The following is a 15,366-nucleotide window of genomic DNA, read 5'->3' as shown; positions in this document are numbered from 1 at the left end:
TTTTGCCAGTGGAAACAACCCTGAGCATTTTGGCTAGGAGACTACTAAATTTTGTAACAGTATGGCAGCCATAATTTTATATAAGTCATATGCAATTAACCTCACTAAACTTACTAATGACATTTAAATAAACAATTATACATATGTAAAACTATTTTAAATATACATATATGAATAAATGTATGAATCAATGTCATGTGTCAATGCAAATACTCAACTGCTCAGAGGAATGAACTTGAGGCATGGAATTGGAAAGGATTTTTACTCACTTTTTTGGGGGTAATTTTAACAATTTTTACAGCAAGCACAACATACTTGTATTAATATAATAAAACCTTAAATCTATCCTTATACATTATAGAACATACCTGCATGATCTTCCTTCACCATCCTAAATGGGAACTAAGAATCATGTAGCATGAAGTAACTGAAAGAAAGAGGTAACTTTTGCAAGTTCAAGCAAATTATAATTTTAAAACATCAAATTTTCTTTACTCAGTCTATCAACAAATCTATCTGGAGAATTTATGATATGTGACACATTTTGCTGGGCAGTACATGGGATGCAGAGTTCATTCATCGGGAGGCATTGTGGCTTAGTGTTCAGGATGAAAGTCTGTAGCTGTAACACCTATTAGTTCAGTGGCCTTAAGCAAATTAATTGACATCTCTGGGCATAAGTCTCCTCAGCTTACAAATGAGCAGCATCATAGTACCTATTTCACAGAATTGTTGTGAGGATTAAATGAGGTAATTTGTGTGAAACTCTTAGAAAAGTGCCTGGCACTAAGAGAACTTTCAACTAACATTTACTTTAATCAATGAATTCAGTACAAAGTTAGGAGATAGTTCCAGCTGTCTTAAATCCTTTAGAAACAGGGAGAGTTGGAAGTAAATATTATAGACTGAATACCTGTGTCCTCCCCAAATTTATATGATGAAACCTAATTCCTAGCATTTAGAGGTGGGGCCTGTGGGACAAGATTAGGCCATGAGGGTGAACACCTCATGAATGGGATTAGTGCCCTTAAAAAAGACCCCAGAGAGCTCTGTTACACATTCCCCCATATGAAGATACAGACAGAAAACAGCCATCTATGAAACAGAAAGCAGACCCTCATTGGACATTGAATCTGCTGACATCATCTTGGACCTCCAGCCTCCAGAACTGAGAAATAAACTTCTGTTATTTTTAAGCCACCCAGTCTAGTATAGTGTTCTGTTATAGCAGCCCAAATGGACAACAGCAGGCCAATAAACAAAGAAAATATCCTAGCTAATAAAGAGGGAATATGTTAATTGACCAACACACTCTCACAAAGATGGCAGTGCCCGCAGCCAATAAGGAGGGAATATGCTAAGTGACTGTCATGCCCTCAAAGATGGCGGCACCCACAGTTACAAGATGGTGGCGCCTAGTCCCCTCAGCTCCACATGTCTGCCTCCAGAGAGCCCTAGTCTCCTCAGCCCCCCAGCAACTCAGGGCTGGCCTCAGATGGCAACTCAGGGCAAGCCTCAGATGGCAGCTGCACAGCCTCCCAGGGCCACCAGAGGCTCAGATAACCAGGGCTGGCCAAGGCTCAAATAACCAGGGCTGGCCTAGGCTTGCCCTATCAGCAGTGGCAGCAGCAGAGGTGTGATGGGGGTGTTGCCTTCTCCTGATCACTGGGTTGCCTCCTGCCCCTGAGGGCTCCTGGACTGTGAGAGGGGGTGGGGGCAGGCTGGGCTGAGGGTCCCCTCCTTCAGTGCATAAATTTTCATGCACAGGGCCTCTAGTTATAAATAAACAAATAACTAAAAAAAAGAGCAGCTGAAGGAATTGTAATAGTCTCTTGATTCTACTTTATGTTCTAATTAAATGGAGAAATAAATGAAGCAAGCTATGTGTGTGTGATGCAATGTGCTGCCTTACAGTAATCCTGTGAATGAAGCCATGTGGAAATAGAAGCAAGTTATCAATTCTACCTTCCTACTGCAGAGAAAGTTTCAAAAAGCATGTCATTCTTGCTAAAGTCTAAAATAAGAATATAAGACACGAGCTTTAAAAATCATGTTAAGCCAGACCTTTTCATGCATGCTTCTTCCCATGTTTATAGGTTTAAGTCCAAATTGATCAGCCTTCAAATAAAATATCCTTCTTGGTTGGATCCAAATTATCTTTCCAGTTTCATCTTTTCATTCCATCTTAACAACCAATAGAATTTCGTCTTCTGTCCCCATAATCTCTTATCCAACAGGGGTAGAGACAGATGTGTCTTAGAATTCAGAGTTTTTCAGATTTTATGAAGGAAATTCAATACCCATCCTTAGGTTATCAAATTTTTGAAATAACACCACATAATAAAACATATGTATATTTCTGTAACAAAGCAAAATTATTCATCTCAAGCAACTTCAGGTGAGATTCTCAGACAACTGAGCTCAGATGAGATCAGGATAAAAAACAAAAGAGCTAAGAAGAACACATGGTTTATGGAATATTTTGGACTTTGGAACTGTAAATAAGGAATTGCTGATTTCTGAGGCTCAACTATGCCATACTCTTTTTTTCCTCTTGTGAACAAAAGGGGCCACATGCTAACCTGACAAACTCAGGGAGGACCTTTATGCCAGTCTTGCAAACTCAGAGACCTAAAGTAACCACAAAGGATGGGCTGAAATTAAATATATATTTTTTAATATTTTATTGATTTTTTTTTTTACAGAGAGGAAGGGAGAGGGATAGAGAGTTAGAAACATTAATGAGAGAGAAACATTGATCAGCTGCCTCCTGCACACCCCCTACTGGGGATGTGCCTGCAACCAAGGTACATGCCCTTGACTGGAATTGAACCTGGGACCTTTCAGTCTGCAGGCCAACGCTCTATCCACTGAGCCAAACCGGTTTCGGTCTGAAATTAAATTTTAACTCAAAGCAGTTATGGTGAGTAGTTAAGTCCTAGGCGCACTGACAATGTCAACCTTTACCTTAACTGAGCCTATCTGTCTTTTTGCATCTATAACATATCTTTGAAATGTCTGGGTAACTTGTAACTTACCTTAGGTTCCATCATTGTTATTATTATCATGTTAATTGTTGACTGTTGACTATCCTTTACCCACCTAAATATGTGAATATCATTTTACTTTTTATCCAATCCCAGGGGTCCCCCCACCCACCACTGCTTTGTTTTTTTTCCCACCTCTCTAATCTATCACCAATAGATTTCATGTAACCCACCTATGTCCCTTCTTTTGATTGCAATATATAAAAATAGATTAAAACCTGCCATCTGGAGGACTATCCCAACCCCTTGACATACTGCTTCCAGGCAACTGTGGACAGTTTGGTTCAAATAAACTCACAAAAATTCTTTACAGGTTTCAATGTTTTTGCATTAACACTCTGTAAAATTTTTCTTACTAATGTACCTCTGCTTCCAAATAATTTATCCTTCAAGGCCCAACTCAACATAATCATTTTTAAATGTATCTTTATTTTTCAACGTATTACAGATGTTCCCTTTTCCCCCTCATTGTCCTCTTTAACCCACCCCACTCCTTGCCCCAGGCCTTCACCATACTATGGAGATACTCTATGATATCCAAGATATATTTCTGGGTCTCATTAGTAATCTGTGAATCCTTCTCTTATTGTATTGTGGCATTGCACTTTAACTATTTGCTTATATGTTTGTCACTATAACTTAACTATAACCTTTCAAGGACAGGAATTATGTCTTACTGTTCTTAATATCCTTTGTTCATAATACATTACCTGGCATATGGTAGATGCTCCATATTAATGGTGTAATAGAGTGGATTTGTAACTATTTACATATATAACACATCATACAACTGTACAAAAATCTACCATCAAGGTTTCAAGTGATAGAAGTCATATGAGTGGTTCAGACGAAAGGTTATAGGAACACAATTATAAAAAGTTTACATATAACACTATTTAGAAGACAGTAGCTGGAGAAATGTGTTTATCAAGGGTATATAAGATTTAAAAGCATAGTGAAGCAGAAGTCCAGATGAGCTAGAGGAGATGATTCTTATTGGGGACAAACAAGAGTTAAGGCTACCAAAGGTGAATGCTGCTAAGCTGAAGAGAAGTAAGAACTCTGTATTAACACAGTCTGTTCTCATTCTATAAGACATCAGACACAAATATCTTATACTCCTGTATTAGACAGGGGAACACCCAGTAGAATGAAATTGGGCAATAAATCCTTCCACTCTGATTTGTTATGTTTTGGTAGGAAAACAATTTATACAGACTAAAAAGCAAAACAATTTTAGGTGGATGGTTGATGAAGAAAATCATTGCTCATTTCTGCACACTGAACCATGAAAAATAAATACAGGTATGTTGATATGACTGTGAGGCAGGAAAATCAATGAAAAATAGGTTAATGGTTTTCTAAATAAAAAAGGAAAATTGATGGGTGAATTTTTTAAATGCCTTCACATGTTACTCCAACTCTATGAAGAGGAAATACATTTGCCATTTTGGTGAAAATAAAGAGCCTAATTTTAGAGGAGGAAAAATATGCAATTGTGCAAAATGTTTATTGGTAAGTCTGATTATAAAGTATTTTTTTAAATAAAGTATATAGTGTTTATAGAAATACATTAATTATTAAAACTGCTATTACATACTTTGTGATTTGTTTTCTAAAATATAGTATTTCTAATATTAATGGTTTTCCTTCACAAGGTTAAAGATTAGTAAAAATGAATATTTCCAGGAGGACATCCCTGAGAGCAGGTTTGGACACTTCTGTGATGTGATTTTGATGACTCCATCATAGAAATCTCTCTGAGTTCAACTCAGCCTCTGGCCTCCCATGCAGACTGAATACTAATCATGAAAGATCATTCCCTTGGCTCATGAAGAGTTCCCATATATTGGGGTTTCCTATTCAAATGGAAGTACTCTCCAAAATGTAATCCTTTTTTAAACCCATGTCAGCTGGGATATTTTAGCACCCATTCATTCAAAGCCAGTTGCAAAGTTGAAGGTAGAGGATGTGTAGGTATCTCATCTAAAATTAAACAAAAGGTAAGTGGAGGGGTACAGCAGACACAGACAAACTTCACAGTGTTTAATGACCTTGCACACACATGAAAGTGCATTCCTGAAATGCCATCTCCTCTTCCCTTCTTGCAGTGCCTCCTTTCACAGCAAACAGAGTTGACCCTCAGTTAATCATAAAATGGCACAAACCAGAAGCCTGGATCCCTCAACCATGCCTGTTAATCCAGTACTGCCCCGCCTAATCCTATCGACTCTTTGGATTCTCTTCCTTTTAAAAAGCATTTTAGATTCCAGAGATTAAATTGTGGAGACTCTTACCAAAAACCATATACCACACTTACAAAAACAAGTTATTTATAACTAAAGCCATACTAAACATCTATAAATATATGTTTACATTGAATTAGAAGAGGTGGTTCCTAGAACTAATAATACCAATAGGTTAAGGCTCCATTAATCTCTTAGCCCTATCCATGTTAACATGAACTTTATTATAATCTATTATATGTCACTTAGATATTCAGTATTCACATAACTGCCTCAAATCCTTTTTGAAACCAAGAGGAATAAAAGTAAATACATTTTGCTATACAAAATTAAATTGAAGGATCACTCAGAAAAATATGATCTATGTATTAGAATAAGAGACTGGCTGAACTCTCCAATCACTTTCTTAAGTAACCTATGAAAGGCCTTGAAAATTCTTAAGTGAACTTGTACAATTCCCAGTGTAAATGTATTCTCATGGTCCTCCATCTCAAAAATTTAGATGTTCATTATATTTTCTTCTGTGTATGTTTATCTAGCAAAATGTCATGCTCCTCATGGAGTCTGGATAATTTTGTGATAATTACATGGGAATAAGCAATAAAATGCAGTTCATAAATCTTGGGAAAATGTATCTGTTTCTCTCACTTTCACACATACATACATACACACATACACACACACACACACACACACACACACACACACACATGCACATGCAGCAAATACATAATTCTGTTAACTCATTTACACCCTAACCTAATCCAAAAAAGAAATAATGATGTGTTATTTAAAAATGCATAGATATGTTATTTTATAATGCATAGAAAGATCAAAAACTGTTGCAATAAAGTGGAAGGGCAGGGTTCAAAGTGTTAAATTCCAAATTGCCATTCCTGCTGCTCACACCTTTTTACTACCCTGTTTCCCCAAAAATAAGACAGTGTCTCATATTAACTTTTTCTCCCAAAGTTGCTCTAGGTCTTATTTTCAGGGGATGTCTTATCTTTCCATGCGCTAGGTCTTATTTTCGGGGAAACGGGTAGTAGCTGCATGGATTTTAGGCAGATTACTTATTCTCTGTATGCCTCCGTTTTAAATCTGTATAGGGTTGTTGGGACAGTTAGTTTGTAAACAACTTGGTTTTGCCTGTTAAAAACATTGTACTGACCAGGAGGTTTTGTCTTACACAGTTGAACCAAATTTTTGTACATTCAATTCTCAACTTGATCTGATGTGTGAAGACCTTGTAAAAATATGTATAGGTAAAAGAGATAATACATTTTAATAATGTAACTCTTAAAAAAATTATTACTGAAGAGGAAAATCAGAGGAAGAATATAGACCGGAAACCTTACCTGAGGAACACTGCCATTTTTGGGCCAAGTTAGTGCATCATTTCCTAAGAGCCTAAGCTAAGAGACAACATGATGGACCATAGGGCTGACATTTTCTGTGAAAAGAAAGCACACCAGTTCATCGACAGAGGCAAACTTTCCTATCTCTGAGTTCAAAGATGAATTTGTCAAAAAGATCTTTATGTAAGGGACAGTGAGCTCTATAATGTCCCCGATAGCAATTTTACAGGCAATATAGAAATGTTCCATGTGGCTATTCCTTATAATGCTGTGACACTGAAGCCAGGTGCGTGTTAAAAGTTGGGCTTTTATAAAGGCAGTGTGGGAGGTGCAACTGGGGAATGGAGAGAAAAGGGAGAAGCTGCCCGAAAGAAGAGGTACAGATATGCATGTCTCCGCTACATGGCTTCACACAAATTTATGCTTTAAACAATATTGAAAACTGAATAGCTAATACTTTCTTAGAATGTCTTCTTATGCTCCTGGTGAAGGTGATATACCAGATCATTTAGGTGTACATACTAAATTGTCACTCATGTTACCAGATGCAAAGGTAACAAAAATGGCTTATTATTTATGACAATTGAGTATATATTATTATGTGTTTATCATATCAGATAGCCCAATTACATACACATGAAGTGGTTTGTAGACACCATCTATTTTGTTTTGTCTCATGTTCCTCCAGAAAATAGTTCTGTATTTTGAATAAGGGCTCAATGGAAGCATCAAAGAGCTTTCCCACTGATGCACATGTAGTTTATGTGGACACTTAAACTTCTACTTTACTGGGTTCATGGAGCTTTTAGAACATCAAAATTGTATTTCAAGGTCTATAATTTGCCTAGAAGAAAGACAAATGTTAGATATGCAACCCATAAAAATGAGTTGTTTCCCTATCACTTATAAAAGAAGCTATTAGTTTAAGATTTAAACATGCTCTTTATAGTAATAAATGTAACTATACATTGGATGAGCTTTCTGTTAAGATCCAGATTTCAATCTCAGCTCTAACAGTTATTAGGTAAGTGAGTTTTGGCAAGTAGCATAAGTTTTGCTGGCTTCAGTTTCTTCATCTGTAAAGTGATGATGGCAATACCTCTCTTAGAGGTTGTTTGGAAGATGAGAGGTCATCTGGTGAATGCACCATGCCTAAACACAATGTCTATAGTATTAAATCAGTCAACCAACTGATCAATCAGCCATAGCTAAAAGCATTTTGAGGATTACAATCTCAGCTTCAGAACTGAGTTCTTTCTTTTCAGAGAAGCAGGGACTCCAGTTCATTTGACACAGTTTGCTAAAGGCGTATGGTTTCTAAAGGCCAAAAGCTATATAAAAATAAATACACACCTAAATAAGGAAGGAAGTGCCTTAGGTTGCAGGCATATCTCTCAATGCATAGATATATGTGAACCATAAAAAAATATGTGTTGCTTTTTTTTCTGTCCAGAACCTTAGAGGACCAACAATTTTTTAAAAAAAATTCCAAGTGGATTTTTAAAAAAAAGGGATTTCACAAAGGTTATCTATAGCAATTCCATAGAAATTTCCTGGGAAAAAACATCATTGCTAATATTTTTCTAATCATTTTGTGTAGTTAAATTTTTACTTAAACTAAAATCTGGTGAAACAATTTATTCAGGAGCTCATTTAGTAGATGAAATCTATTAATCTCTCTCTGGCATGCTTTGCTACCAAGAACTTCTTAATAGACGACCACTTGACAATATCAGTTCACTTCCTAGCACTGGCAGGTGGAATCTCACAATTTAAAATGAAAAAACAAAACAAAACAAAACAAAAAAACCATCTCAAAACACTGCGGATGTCCTAGGAATATAGTGCTTTGCATGAGTTTTTCGTGAAATTTTGCTGATTTTGACTGTGTGAATATATAACTATATATAAATATAAATGAACAATGATTTTACACCTGTGTGTGTGTGTGGGTGTGTGTGTGTGTGTCAAAACTACAAAAAATGAAAAGGACTATTATTCTGCAAATCAGCTATTACTTTTATCTTGTTTAATATCTACAAGAAGCAGATGGCATTTATTCTTACATCTGTTTATCTTTTCTCATGGAAAGTGATACAGCAGAAAAAAATGTGGCTTTCTGAGTTAGACCAACCTGTATTTTCATTCTGGCTTCTCCTATGTACTAGTTGAGGAACCTTGAAAACACACAAACCTCTTTAAACCTTGGTTTTGTCATGTGTAAATGGGGTTGATAACAACTGCCTCATTGTTTAAAGCCAACTTTTCTATTCTAGGGGAAGTAAAAGAACTTTTTAGTTGAATGTACCATTAAATAGAGGCTGATACCGACTATACATGAAAGCTCAAATAAGCTGTAATGCCATCTTTATCCTCCAACATTGAGTAGATAAAGAAAGGAATGGAATGCCTGTCAGCATGGGATATTAAGGGTTACACATCTTTACCACTCCAAGCAGGCATGAAACACACTAAGAGCAAGGAAAAACAGGGTGTTATCTTGACAGCCACTTACCCTTAGAAACCTTGTTCTTTTCTGACAATGCAAAGGAATAGCAGGACTTTTGTCAAGAGATCCCAGGAAGGACATGAGCCGAATATGTCAGGTCAAATTCATGTCAATGACCCCAGACTGTCCCAGAATAAGGTCATAAATAACACCTATTCTTATAGGACTTGGTAGAGTCAGGGTCTCTTATGGCAAGGAGAAATAAGCAGAATAGGAGGCAGCCTAATTATATTTAAAGTGAGGAAAGGTTACTGAATGGAGTTTGCACAGAGTGGCCAGAAAGATGGGGCCTATGATTTTCCAGGCAATTCCAGTCAAACAAATCTTTAAAAACAATAGCTAACATCCAATCCCATGTGGTTCCCAAATCAAACTGTGATGTTAGTCCAATGCCTCAGATGTTTTTCTATCTAAAGTCTATAACTTTTAAATTCCTTAAGGGCTGGTTCTGTGACCAGATAAAATCTCTTTACAAAGTGGCTTCTCCTTGGAAGAGTCCAGACCCAAGGAAGAGGGACTGTCCCAGACTCTTCTGATCATGATGAAGGGCAAATAAAATAGCATGTGAAAGTGTCTGGCCCATAGGAGGCACTGAATACATGCTGGTTCCTTACTGTAGTTGGTTTCATTTCTCCCGTCTTATAAATAAATATATATAATCATTGCATGATTCCCCTGTGCCAAGCATTGGACTTGATTCTGGGGCTAAGCAGTGACCAAAACAAGCAAATCCAGACCCTCCTGGAATGTAAGTCTGGCTTTGCACTATTCTTAAATTATTTTTTCCAGACATGTTCTTGACAGTGTGGTTTATAAGAAAGAACACTTCACTAGTAGATAAAAGAGGGGGGAAAAAAGGGGGGGGGGGAAGGTTCTAGTTCTATCATTAATTAGCTATGACTTTGGAAAAGCCATGCAATATTCCTAGAAGTCAGTTTCTATAGAAAAAAATATATTTGAAAAGATAAGCTCTAAAGCCCCCTTTTTACCAGAGCATAAGTAACTACATATTTATCAAACACATGTCCTTGGACTTGTGCTTTCCATACTTCAACCAACCAAGCTCAATCGCTCTCTACAGGGTGCTATTTTCCTTGCTTGATCTTGTTGCTACTCTCTCCTTATGGCTAGTTTGCAAATAATGACAGAGGGTTCTTTTTGCCCAATGTTAGCCATCTTCCTGTGGCACAGCAGTTCAAGGATCAAAGTGACCCACAAGGCTTAAAGTGCAGCCACTGACAAACAGGTCTCAGGACACCCTCTCCAGCAGTGGACAGCTGCTCGGAAGCTGTCTACACCATGATTTAACACTGTGAACTTGTTTTGAAACAGCTCTCTTTGACACCAGATGTCTAACAATGGCTATTTTCACAGGCCTTACACATCCCTGCAATGCTCACGCATGTCATTTTGCTCCAAAATGTGCTATATCAATAACATGTCTGGACATCATCTCCTATCTCAGATTTCATGAGAAAAGGAAAGAGTTGGGGTGAAACGTGGAGACTCTGCTGGACTGTTCAGTAAATTTCAGCCTTATCTCCCCCACACACCCCACCCCCTCCCATGTTTCAGGGTAGTTTTGTGCACTTTGGTGATGCTGAGAACAGATTGATACCAATAAGCCATTCGAGATAAGAACTAATTGGAAACAGAAGGTTGAAGAATGATGATGCTGGGAATGAGCAAAGGGGACAGACAAGTAATTATTCAGGCAGAATTTCTTTACACAAAAGGCAGATGGAAACGGGAAAAAAATTCCAAAGTCAGTGGCAGAAGTAAGCAGCTGCACATTTCTTTTTTTGTGTGTGGAAAAGCAAACAGTGATTCACTGGGTTGGTAATGGGCCGGGATCCCTAGGGATTCACAATGTGCTGGCAGCCCTCGGCATGTAAAATCACTCCGTGGTCTCAATCTTGCTCACCTCCTCAACTGACTCTAATTGAGAGGCACATGAGACGAGATTTAAGGGAAAGGCTGAGGAGAAACAGGCGCCTGTTCACAGATGAATCACGAAGAAGATGCACTGCGAAGAAGGCAGAAAGATCAATGCATACACATGTTCCACGTTTGTAATGAGCCATAGATTAGAATGAACTGAGCATTTCCATTCATAAACTCACTTCAAATAGAAAGCATGGGAGAGTGGGATCATGTAAAATATTCCTCAAAATTATCAGTCATCAGGTTGCAGCTAAATAAAGCTCTTGCTCTCAAAACTGAATTTGAAAGACAAAGGCAATAATAATTAGTAATCAGGGTGGGAAACTGAGACTCACAACTTCCCCTAAAAGCAAAATCCATTAGCAGCAATCTTACTCACTGGGACTAATTTCAAAGCTGTTTGACACTGGACTGTTTATAATAATAATAAAAATAAACAAAATAAGGGCCCCAAAAATCTCTTAGTTTTTGTCTAGGGCTCAAACTATCTATCATCTATCTATCTATCTATCTATCTATCTATCTATCTATCATCTCTACATATCTATATGTGTGTATCTATATAGATATTCAAAATTGACTTAAAAAATGCCTTAAGAGAATACTCTTCAAGGACATCCCCTGCCAAAGAATGATAGAGTCAAAGGGAAAGAGCAGGGCACTGTTAGATGAGAACATAAACCAGATCACAGTGATGAGAACAAGTTTTGATATGTAGAAATATATTTTTTTAAAGAAGGAAAGAAAACTAAGATCTTCTACAAGGTATGAGTCATAATTTCATAATAAATGATAAAAAGAAAGATAGGTACAGTTATTAAAGAAAAAAAGAAAAGGTAGTAGCAAATTTCAGAACAAGAACAGATTTCAGAATAGCTCATTTTAGGATAGAATGAGGTTATGATCTTTTGCAGTGTCTGATTGGTTTGGGGTATTTACTTCAAATTGAAGTTGAAGTTCATCCAACTGCAATCACTTATCTGCCCGAACTCCCTCTTGCTTTCTTCCCCTCAAGTCAAAATTCCTTCCTGTTTCAGTCCAGATCCCAGAGTTCTTCTGCTGTTTTAGTTCTTTTCAACTCTTCCCTCCAGCTAAATCACACTCAACCTTCCAGCCTCAGACTCAAAATCTCAGAAATGCCAATTTCAACCTCCCTTCTCGTGTTTACTATAAAAGCTCTAGATTATTTTCTTGTCAAAGTCATGAGTTTTCTTGCACATCACATAATTCGATTTGCAGTTACATATTTATTTCTGTGTGTATTTATCACCCCCAATGCACTGTGAGCTCCCTGTGGGCAAGGACTTGCCTGTTTTGCTCACCTCTGTGATATCGAGTTTCTAGCAGAAAACCTGACACAGAATAAATGGTGAATTAATAGACATCACCCCCAAATTCTCTCATATGCTTGGGTGAGTTGGAAAATTGGCAGAAGCAAATATTCAAATTTTAAGAAGCAAGTAAAGCAGCATTTTTCTATCTGTGACTAAAAATGATGATAACAACGACGATGATGATGATGATCTTATTATTATTATTATTATTATTATTATTATTATTACTAGAGGTCTAGTGCATGAAATTCGTGCACAAGGGGTGGTGTCCCTCAGCTTGTCCTGCACTCTCTTGTCAGTCTTATCAGTCAGCTTGTCAGTCTTGGACCCTCTGAGGATGTCCAACTGCTGGTTTAGGCCTGATTCCATAGGGAATGGGCCTATACTGGCAGTCTGATATTCCTCTCACAAACTGGGACCATGGGCTCCTGACCACGCGCCTGCCTGACTGCCTAACGACCTCTGCTGGCTTGATCGCCACCTCACTACTCCCCTGCCAGCATAATGGCCCCCAACTGTCCTGCCCTGCCAGCCTGATGGCCTTTAACCACCTCTGCCTTGGCCCCACCACCGTGGCTTTGTCCAAAAGGAAGTTGGGCATCCAGAAAATGGTCAGTCAGCCAGTCTAATTAGCATATTACCCTTTTATTAGTGTAGATATTATATAATATACAATATATGATATAAACCACAATTATATCTTAACTTATATATATATTAACTATGTGTCAGGCATTGTTCTAAGAATCTTATTTACATTAATTCACTTAATCCTCATGAGACCCCCACTGATGTGGGTATTACTGTGATATCCATTTTAGAAATGAAGATACTGAGGAGTAGAGCATTAAATAATACAAATTCACTAATAAATGATGGAACTTGTAATATAACCCTTTAGAGCAACAGAACCAATGGGATGTGTATATAGAGTGGGAGATTTATTTTAGGAAATTGGCTTTTTGTGTGTATGTTGGGGTGGGGGTGGGGCAAGTCTGAAATCTACTGGAGACCCCAGGTAGAGTTAATGTTATCATTCATGCCTGAAGGTATGCTGCTGACTGGATTCCTCCTTCCTCAGTAAATGTCAGTCTTTTTGCCTAAGGACTTCTGAGTGAATAAGGCCCACTCCCCTTATGGAAAGTAACCAGCTTTATTCGGAGTAAACTGGTTTCAATGTTAATCACTAAAAAAAAATACCTTCACATCAACATCTAGACCACCACTTATCAAAATTGGGTACTGCCTGTTGGTGTGGCTCAGTAGTTGATCATTGACCAGTGAACTAGGAGGTCAGGGTTCCAATCCTGGTCATGATACCTGTGGGCTTGATTCCCAGTGAAGGAGGTAGCTGATCAATGAGAATATTTGGGTCTCTCTCATCATTGATGTATCTATCTCTCCCTCTCTCCTTCTCCCTTCCTCTCTGAAATCAATAAAAATATATTTAAAAAACCAACAACAGCCTTGGTACCATAGCCCAGCCAAGTTACCATATTAAATTACTCATCACAGAGCTAGATTATAAAATAAAATTTTACTTTATTTTTCTTTAGTAAGTTCCATAGGTAAAAAAATATTCCCTCATTGTATTGAAATAGCTGTTAAGTAACAAGCAGCAAAAGAAAACTGTAGGATTTACAATGTAAAGATAACATTGCTTATTATCAATTTTCAAATGAGCTTTAAGTAGCAAGAAAAGAGCTCAGCACTTTAAAGCAATTCTTGCACCACAGTATTCCAAATCAGCAAAGTAACTATAGTAACAGTTATGTTTTCAAAGCACAACAGTGAAGAGGAGTGACAATCCAAGAGTTCCAGTTGTGTTTCTACCATAAGTTGGAAAGTAGTCAGCAGAGCCAACCAGGAGCCCTTTGGATGCCCACAAGTTCTCCACTGTAGCATCTCCAAAAACTTCCCTTCAAGTCTAATAGAATAAGTTTCATGCTCAGTCATAGAGCAAGGTACTGCCTCTGGAACATCTGGGATAAATAAAAATGTGTCACCCTGTGGTTAATATGCTAGGTCATGAACATATGCTCACACAAGCAAAATATAGTTGATTATTTATAAGCCATCATAGTAGAGAGCCAAGTCCTGTCATAACGGAGCACAGATCATTCCTGCTTTACTTTTCACATCCATAAAGTAGGGATAGAATTTCCAATTATGCACATTGATTCATTATAGAATATTGGAAGAAGCAATTTTAGATGCTCGCTTCTCCAAGTACAGCTTTTCCTTTAGAGCCTGGCTTTGCAGGAGAAGTTCAATAGAGAATTGGAGTAAATATTTGCAGAGATTTTTGGGGTGTGTATATGTGTGTGTGTGTGTGTGTGTGTGTGTGTGTGTGTATTGTTTTGTTTTATTGAAGAGCTGAGGATAACAAAAACTATTTGTTAAGAACTTTTATCTATTATTAAAACAGAGACCCTGAAGCCTGGCAGTGAATAGAGTCCTACTCTACCCCTGACATCCCCACTTTTTTTTTTTATATAATCCATAGTATAAGTCATGAGTCAGCAGATTCTAGGAAAATAAGACTTCAAGTCAATCCCTTCAGGGCAGTGCATCAAATGCAACGATAGCTACATCATTCACCAGAAATAGATATGTTTATCTAAAGCACTCAAGTTGAAAAGTCCAAGTTGAGAAATCAAAATTTTATGTAGAACTAAAGGCATGACAATTGATAATTTGGAACACCAAGAAACAATGTTTACATTCTAAACATAGAGAGCTTGATTTTCCTGACATGGACAGGCAAAAGACAAAAAGGATATGCATGGTTACATGGGAGAAAACATGTTTCAGCTATGAACATTTCACCAGGCATCACAAAGAGAGCCTATGGGAAAACCCAGAAGACAAGAAAATTGTGTGAACACCATAGGAACTTGCACAGGAAGATAGCCAGGCCCCCTTTTA

Source organism: Pipistrellus kuhlii, unplaced genomic scaffold (genome assembly GCF_014108245.1).
Source record: "Pipistrellus kuhlii isolate mPipKuh1 unplaced genomic scaffold, mPipKuh1.p scaffold_m20_p_5, whole genome shotgun sequence".
Taxonomy (NCBI): domain Eukaryota; kingdom Metazoa; phylum Chordata; class Mammalia; order Chiroptera; family Vespertilionidae; genus Pipistrellus; species Pipistrellus kuhlii.
This window is presented reverse-complemented; position numbering follows the sequence as displayed.